Below are 8,853 nucleotides of genomic sequence, written 5' to 3' on the forward strand. Positions count from 1 at the left end.
AACAATTTGCCCCAACCTACCATTGAGAAATTAGATAGAAATACTATGTGATGTGGAATGGGAGGAAATCTATCCTTTAACTGAAAATCTGATCATGTGCCATTATTCCTAGATACTCTGGTTTCTCAGGGAAGGGCTAGATGAGCTGGTTATTAGAACATGGGAAAAAACTGTTTCTAAAACTTCTAGTCTGGATACCTGACACAATTAAGAAGCTTGAGACTAGTACTGAAAGGGTGGAATAGAAACATGAATGCATGGTATATGGAGCTTAAAAAAGACATCCTTGTGAAACTGGATAATATAGACAAAAAAATGTGAGATTTATGGTCTGAATGCAGCTGATAGAAAGGAACAAATGGAGTTTAGAGCACCAATGGATAGATTGTTGAGCCAGAAAGAAGGTAAATGGAAACAGAGAGCTAAAGTAGATGAACTGATAGATGGGGACTGTAACACTGAATATTTTCATGCGAAGGCTAATGGTAGATGTAGGCGAAATATGATAACATGTTTGGATCAAGAAGAAGGAAAAATTGAAGGGGAAAAAGAATTAATTGAATATATTACAAACTTCTACACGAAGTTATTTGGACATTCTGAAGTATCAAGTATCTCCTTATGTGTTGATAATTCCATTAAAGTATTGCTAGCACATAAAGAGATATTGGTTAGTGGTTTCTCCTTAGAGGAAATCAAGACAACAATTTTCCAAATGGCCCATAATATATCTCCTGGTCTAGATGGTTTCACTGTTGAATTTTACCAACTCTTGTGGGACCTGGTTAAAAATGATCTTAAACAAAAGTTTGATGATTTTTATAATGGGGTTTTAGACATAAAGAGATTTAATTATGGGATTATTACCCTAGTACAAAAAAAAAACAAAGACGCAAACCACATTCAGAAATATAGGCTGATTTGTCTGCTGAATTTGAGCTTTAATTTTTTTTACTAAGGTTCTAATGAATAGACTTAATCTGGTAGCTGATACTATAGTCTCTCCGGTACAAACTGCTTTTATTAAAGGTAGATACATAATGAAGGAGTTTTGGTGTTGCATGAAGCTCTGAATAATGTACATACAAAAAAAACAGAGTGCCTTGCTGTTAAAAGTGGATTTTGAAAAAGCTTATGATAAAATAAAATGGCCTTTTGTTTTTCAGATGTTAAAAGGGAAAGGTTTCCCTGACAAATGGATAGACTGGGTTATGGGGACTATAAGAGGAGGGAAAGTGCGTATCAAGGTTAATTAAAACTATGGACCTTATTTTCCCACACATAAAGGGCCGAGACAGGGAGAGATAGGGGGATTCCCTGTCTCCCCTGATGTTCAATCTAGCCGATGATGCTTTGGCTATCTTGATGGATAATGCCAGAAAAGCTGGCCTAATTAAAGCATTGTTGGCTAAAAACTTGGAGGGTGGAGTTAATATGCTGTAATATGCAGATGACACTATCTTTCTTATGCAAGATGATTATGAAAGTGCTTGTAACTTGAAATATATTTTATGCTTGTTTGAACAAATGTCTGGCTTGAAAATCAACTTTCATAAAGTGAATTGTTTTTGTTTGGTGCAGCTATTGATAGAAGATAACACTACTAGAGAAAACATTATACACAGAATCTTAGCAGCAACGTGGTTTAAAAACAAACGCTACTGCTAATTAGCAGTAGCGAGCTTAAGAAAACCGCGCTACTAATAGCACAGTAGCAGCAGTGCTCTAGGTGAAACAGGCGCTACTACTATAATTTCCACGGCGTTGCCTCCAGGCTAGATATAGTAGTAGCGCCCTTCTTCTGGACGCGCTACTGCTAAAGTACTTAGTAGCAGCGTTTTTCTTCAAAACTCTCTGCTGCTAAGTATCACCCCCCTTGCAACTAATTAAGTTTAGTCCCATACTGCTAAGCGAACAAGGTGTTTACTACCTTAAATATGTTACTTCTCAAACTATCTCGAGCACTTGGTCTTCATTGAACTATATGAGTAGGATTTGTGGCTGCAATATAAATCCTCGCCTGTACCTTATAGGCGAGGATTCATGTTGACTATTTAGATTCTACACAAAAAGATCAATGATGACCAATGTATATTTTTGATGTTTTTACATGCTTAGACTTAATAGTAGCGTTTTTAGGACAAAGCGCTACTGATATTGGTCTTAGTAGTAGCGCGCTCCCTGTACCCGCACTACTATTAAAGCAAAACAAAATACGCGGCCCGACCGGCCCCCGCACGCTCATCTCTCGATCGCCCCCCTCCGCCCGACGCCGGCAGCTGCGGTTAGGGTTTCTCCTCCGCCACCGCCGCTGCAGGTAATGCTCCTCCCCCCTCTTGCCGCCCCTCCGCTGCTCCTCCACCCTCTCACCGCCCACTCTATCGCTGCACGCGAGGTCCGGCCGGGCGTCTTTGGCCGACTGCCCTTGATCCCCTCGCCGGCCGCTGTCGTCCCCCCCTCTCGTAGGAAAGTCACCGGCCTTCCCCCCTCCTCGACAACACCCCCCGAGGGCTGCCCTACCTAGATGCAGCAAGGGCTTACGAATTTCATATGGATAACTAGATGCTTTTGTTTTCTTAATAAGTTATATTTTGCAAAATGTAGGTGCTAGTTTAGTTCAAATGCTTTGGTAGGTGGTACCGTGATCTGCTAGATATTGGTTTTGATACAAGTATTTAGTTTGCAAGTGCTAAGTTAATCCCAATTAAATTTGCCACTTGTTTTTTAATCAATTATCTTAGGCAATAGGGGCCAAATTAGATGAAATGTGTCTTGGTAGGTGGTACCTTGATTTGGTAGATAACTTATTACAGATCTTAGGATTATACCTTTGGTAGGGGCCAAATAGTTTTTTCGGCAATAGGTGACACTGAAATGCTTTCGTAGGTGATACCTTGTCATCTTGTATGTTACTAGATCTTAGGATTATAATTGTCCATCAAATTGCTTCTCGCGGAAGAATCTCTTCATCAAATTGAGAGCTTGTTGTTTACTTTTTGGGATCGGGTTCCACTATGAAAATATAACTGAAGAAGAACCAAAAATATCACATGCTACTATTTTTATTTCCTGTGAAGTGGATCATTAATCCTTTTATCATATTGCTTTAGGAAAATGGCGCCACCACCACCACCACCATGTCGACTGTGCAAGTCAAGGTGCGCCAACAGCCTTGCAACTGGCCAGCTGTTCGGCATCTACTTCCAGCTGAGTTTTCGTCATGCGGTGGTAAGAAATTATATGAAATATAACAACTATTTTATTTTTAGTGTTTTCATTACTGCATTGTGTCATTTTGCTTATTTTACACAGATTGTCCCATGCAATGTGAGGTTGAAATTCAACAAGCTGATAGGAGACACTATGACATTTGAGGCTCATGGGGGGCCGTACACTATGGAGGTCGAGAAAGGACGCAATATGTCACGGATTGGAGGAGATGGATGGGCCCGTTTCCTCGCCGCATGCATCTTACTGGTGGTGAGTTGATCAGCTTTTTCTTCAGAGCAGAAAGACCCAAGCTGTCTGTCATTTATATCAACCTGGTGGAAGATGATGAAGATGACGATGATGATGAAGATGATGAAGATAATGAGGACCCACTCGATGAAGATGATGAGGACACACTTCATGAAGCCATCGTAGCTCAAAGAATGAGACTGAGCGAGGAGGAGGTGTGCAACCTATGGGACATAATTCCGCCACGTGCTGACTTTGTCGGGGTGCCATTCGTGACCCGCCTGACAAGTACCATGGTCGATCGACATGATATGGTATGTTATACTTACAAATGCAAATTATCCGATGATATGCTTAGTGTAGAGTCCAATGATATGTTGTGTGGAATCTAGTCGATGACATGCTTTAGTGTAGAGTTCGATCACATGCTTATTAGAGTGTAGAATCTAAGGAACTATTAATAGTGTAGGTAATCCATGTATACCTATTTGCAAGAGTATGTGCGAGGCTATTTGTTAATTGATATGTTTTTCTTATTTACAAACTGGCAAAGAGCCAATATGTGAGTTATGGTATCGAGCCTGATGAAGAAGGCTCAGCTGGACTACGCGTTATCGCAAGGGGCTCCGTCACAACTTGTACTTACCGCGTGGACACGGACGGTCGCACACAGTTAAACTTGGTTGGGTGGAAGAGATTCCTCGATGGCAAAAATCTTCGTGTTGGACAGGCCATCCTAATTACTATCAGGAACACCCACCGCACAGGCTTGAGGATGATGACCGTCTTCGGTATCATCTAGAACTACATATGTGTGTGTGTGGTTATATCATCTAGAACTACATATGATGATCGTCGTCGATATCATCCAGAACTACATATGATGATCGTCGTTGATATGACCTTGTACTGCTTGAGGATGCATGTTGACTATACATGAAATTGTTATCTAGTACTCCTTTCGTTCCAAATTACTCGTCATGGTTTGAACTAAAACCACGACGAGTAATTTGGAACGAAGGGAGTACTACCTAGTACTTATAATGGTTTATGAATTTGATATCTAGTAGTACCCAGTATCTAAAAATTGCAGTTTATTGAAACCGAAAGGGGTAGGAAGCGGGGGAAAATGATGAAAGATATAGCAGTAGCGAGGGACTAGGAAATCGCTCCAGCGAACTAATAGTAGCGCGCTCCAGAAAAGTGCTGCTGATATCGTCAACAGTAGTAGCGCGGGTGCGAACCGCGCTACTACTAACAGTTAGCTGTAGCGCCTTATTAGTAGCACGCCCCCCCGCTGCTGCTAGCCTCAAAACCCGCGCTACTACTAGGGTTTTCCCTAGTAGTGTAAGAGTACTCTAGGATCTTTACTTGTCCAGTGGGGAGCTACCTATGAAATACTTAGGACTCCCTATTGACCAAAAAAGAATTAGAAACAAACACTGGAAACCTTCTGAGGATAAAATGGAGAGGAAATGTGGGACATGGCAAGAGAGGCTACTAGCTAGTGTTAGGAGACTGACCCCGATACAATCCTCATTATCAGGGATCCCTTACTTTATGATGTCCTTTTATGGATTGCCAGTAGGAGTTGAAAAAAGAATGGACTTTTTAAGGCCAGATTGCCGTGGTAGGTAAACAATGATAGGAAAAAATATCACCTAGTTAAATGGTCAGAGGTTTGTAAGACCAAAGATATGGGGGGGGGGCTAGGCATACAAAACCTAGCTCTTATGAATAGAGCTTTGTTATGCAAATGGTGGTGAAAAATTTATAATAATGATGGGATGTGGCAAAAGGTGCTTAGATGTAAATATTTCAAAAAGTTCTGTATCACCAATGTCAAGGGCAAAGTTGGGGACTCATAGTTTTGGGGGAATTGTTGAAACATAAAGACTTCTTCTTCTCTTTATGTAAATTTAATGTGGGGAATGGCGAGAATACTATATTCTGGAAAGACAGGTGGATTGGACCAAAAGCTTTAAAGGATAGTTACCCTCGTCTCTATAGCATTTGTTTTGATAAAAACAAGTCAGTGTCAGTTATCTTGCGTAAAGGGATTGCTAATGTTAGATTCAGGAGAACACTATTGGGGGAATTATGGGAACACATCAAGGGAGCGTGTGAGAGCTTGAATGTGAATGAACACCAAGACAAGATCAGATGGACCTTGATGGGGGATGGCAAGTACACTGTAAGTCCTGTTATAGACATCTGGTCCAGAGTGGGTTCAAATATCCTTATAAATTTCTATGGAAAATGAAAATGCCACCTAGAATTAAAGTCTTCCTATGGCTGCTGCTAAGGAATAGTATTCTTACTAAAAACAACCTAAAGAAAAGAAGGTGGCAAGGTGATAGTAGTTGTTCCTTTTGTGGGAGAGAAGAGGACATAGATCATCTCTTTATACATTGCTATGTGGCGAAAATGCTATGGATGGTCATGAAATGTTCGCTTGGAATGCAAGATATTCCTGACAATGTGAATGATATTTTTGGGGGGTGGATTTATAAATTTGAAAAAAATGACAAGAGTCTTATGATGGTTGGTGTTTCTGCAATGTTATGGACTATGTGGAAACTTAGAAATAGATTGGTTTTTAATAATCATAGGGTGGTTGACCCCTGTGTTCCTTTACATGACTGGTGTGTGTTGCAGAAAAACCAAGGAAGAATAAAGCACATGAAGGAGGGTGTAAGGCAGTTTGAACAGGTGGCAACGAAGATCTTCAAAGCTATGGATGGATGGGCGATGGGAGTCCCTAAGCTAAAATGCTCCTGAAGATCAAACATGCTAAAGTTTCTCCGCCTCGTTTTGTGGCTCTTTTATCTTCCTATTATTTTGGTCATGTAAGAAATAATTTTCTGTACCAGTGGTATGTTTAGTTTCCTATGTTGGGTAGTACCCGGTGTTCCCACCAGGGGGTAGCCTATCTTGACAAGAGCTATGGTAGGAGGGGGTAGGGATGGCTCCCTGCCTATACCGTAGCGCTGCCAGTTTAGTTGTAATGCTATAGCAGTTTGGGGTGTGGAGTCTATGAACATTGTGATTTCCCTTAAATGAAATCAAAGAGAGTGCTCTTTTTTTTAAAAAAAGGTAAGATAGTAAATGTGAGAAAAGAGAAGCAAAAATAAAAAGAAGCATGCACGCGCGCCCACATACAAAATTCTAAAAGCCAACACTGTAGCCAACCTATTATATGTTGGAAAGATGACCTAGAGGCAATAATAAAGTGGTTATTATTATATTTCCTTGTTCATGATTATGGTGTCAAAACCGGCAGATCTCGGGTAGGGGGGCCCAAGCTGTGCGTCTAAGGATCGATGGTAACAGTGGACAAAGGGACATAATGTTTACCCAGGTTCGGGCCCTCTTTAAGGAGGTAAAACCCTACTCCTGCTTGATTATATTTGAAGAGTATAGAGGTTACAAGAGTTGACCTACCTCGAGATCGTGGTAGCTAAACCCTAGATTTCTAGCCTATGAATATTTCGATGATGGTAGTGATGATAATGATACCCTCTACGGACTAAACCCTCTGGTTTATATACACACCGGAGGGACCTAGAGTTTATACAAGGTCGGTTTATCAGGGAAGGAAACAATACACCCAGACTCTAATCTCGCTGTTCACGTATGGAGAAGTCCCACCCAGACACGGAGGATGGTCTTTAGCTTGATCTTTTACTGCCCATCCAACCCGGCCCATATTCCTGGGCCGGACACCTGAGGACCCCCGAATCCAGGACTCCCTAAGTAGCCCCCGAACTTGCCTTCAATGACGATATAGTATGCGGATGTAAGTCTTTCTCCACCATACTCTAGATTGACAATAGTCCGGCATCGGCTTCTGTGTCTAGTCTTTATGATTCCTTCCTACCGTCGCTTCGATTTCCACGCATACAAGCGAATGTGAACAGACCATTACCTTTTTACATTTTAACCCTTTAACAGGCACGAGTGGCGTTTATATAATGAGGTTAGATCCCAAAACGCCATCCGTCATCGCCCAAAGAGCAATAGAGAAAACTACGAAAAAATATCAAACCATGGCTAGCGCCCCTGGCTCCTCCTTGCGTCCTCATGGCCCTCAAGAGGGGGATTGGCGAAGTTGTTCTGTATCCCATCTTCATCTTAATTGTCTCCAGACGCAAGGATATCTTCCCCCCGCGGATCTAGTCTCCGTACGGGCAGGATTAGCTTCTACGGGCGATGGTGCATTGGTGGAGAATTTTCCCAACCCCAGCCAAGGGGAGAGGGTGTGCTTCATCTCGTTCCTTCTGAGGGGCGTAGGATTCCCGATCCACCCTTACTTAGGGGTCATTGGAGTACTACGGGATCCAGCTGCACAACCTCACACCAGGTTCCATTCTGCACATTTCTGGTTTTGTCGCCCTCTGCGAATTAGTTTTAGGCTGCGAGGCTCATTTCGAACTATGGTAAAAGTTCTTCTGCCTCGTCCCCCACCACCAGGATGGAGGGTCTATATTTTAAGTGGGCGGCGCCGAAGTATGGCGCATAGCCGAATCTGGATACCCAGTTGGGACTCCGAAGAGAGGGTCCGAAGAATGGTCTTCGGAATGGTTCTACATTGAGGATGTTCCTCTTACGGACCCAGTCCGGCGAGGACTTCCCAAATTCTCCAGCGCTCCCTTGAAGAAGCTACTCAACTGGCACCCCAAGTACCCTGAACAGGAGGATATTGCGGAGGTGATGAGACTAGTCAGCAAGGCCAGATTGCTAACCCATTCCGGACTCTCCATCGTTGAAGTCATGGCCATTGCAATAAAGCGATGCATCCAACCTCTTCAATCCAGAGTGGCTCCTTTATGGAACTATAATGGGGAGCATGACACATCTCGCTATAAGTGGGAGGGTCCAGATAACCAAGCCGCATTTTCTGCCATGCTGACCAACCTATATAAAGGGGAAGAAGAAGGCTTCACCCATTTAAATTGTCGGGAAGGTTTCTCCATGTACAATCCCATTGAATGGGTAAGTTAGTCAGTCGGCACTTCCTTTATCATTGGGATGCATTAACCGAATACTCTGGTTTCTTTAAAATAGTCATGGAGGAAGGTGGTCAAGAACATTTGTTGCCCCCCTCCTCATCCAGAGGACCATGCTCGCAATGAAGACCCCGGATTCCATGAGGATCCGGATATATTCGTAGAATTTGAAGATGAAGTTTATTATCAGGTGAGCCTTGATGGCTCGGAGGTAGCCATTGTGGCCGACTACCCCGATCTCTATCCCTTCGTTAAGGTAAGTGTTCGGAAATCCTTTAAAAGGGGAAACACTTCTACTCACAACTTACCCTCCGTACTGGACCGTGTTTCACATGATCGGCGCTCAACAAATCATACCCAAGCACGGGCAGTCAAAAGGAAAACG

Source organism: Triticum aestivum, chromosome 2B (genome assembly GCF_018294505.1).
Source record: "Triticum aestivum cultivar Chinese Spring chromosome 2B, IWGSC CS RefSeq v2.1, whole genome shotgun sequence".
Lineage (NCBI taxonomy): Eukaryota > Viridiplantae > Streptophyta > Magnoliopsida > Poales > Poaceae > Triticum > Triticum aestivum.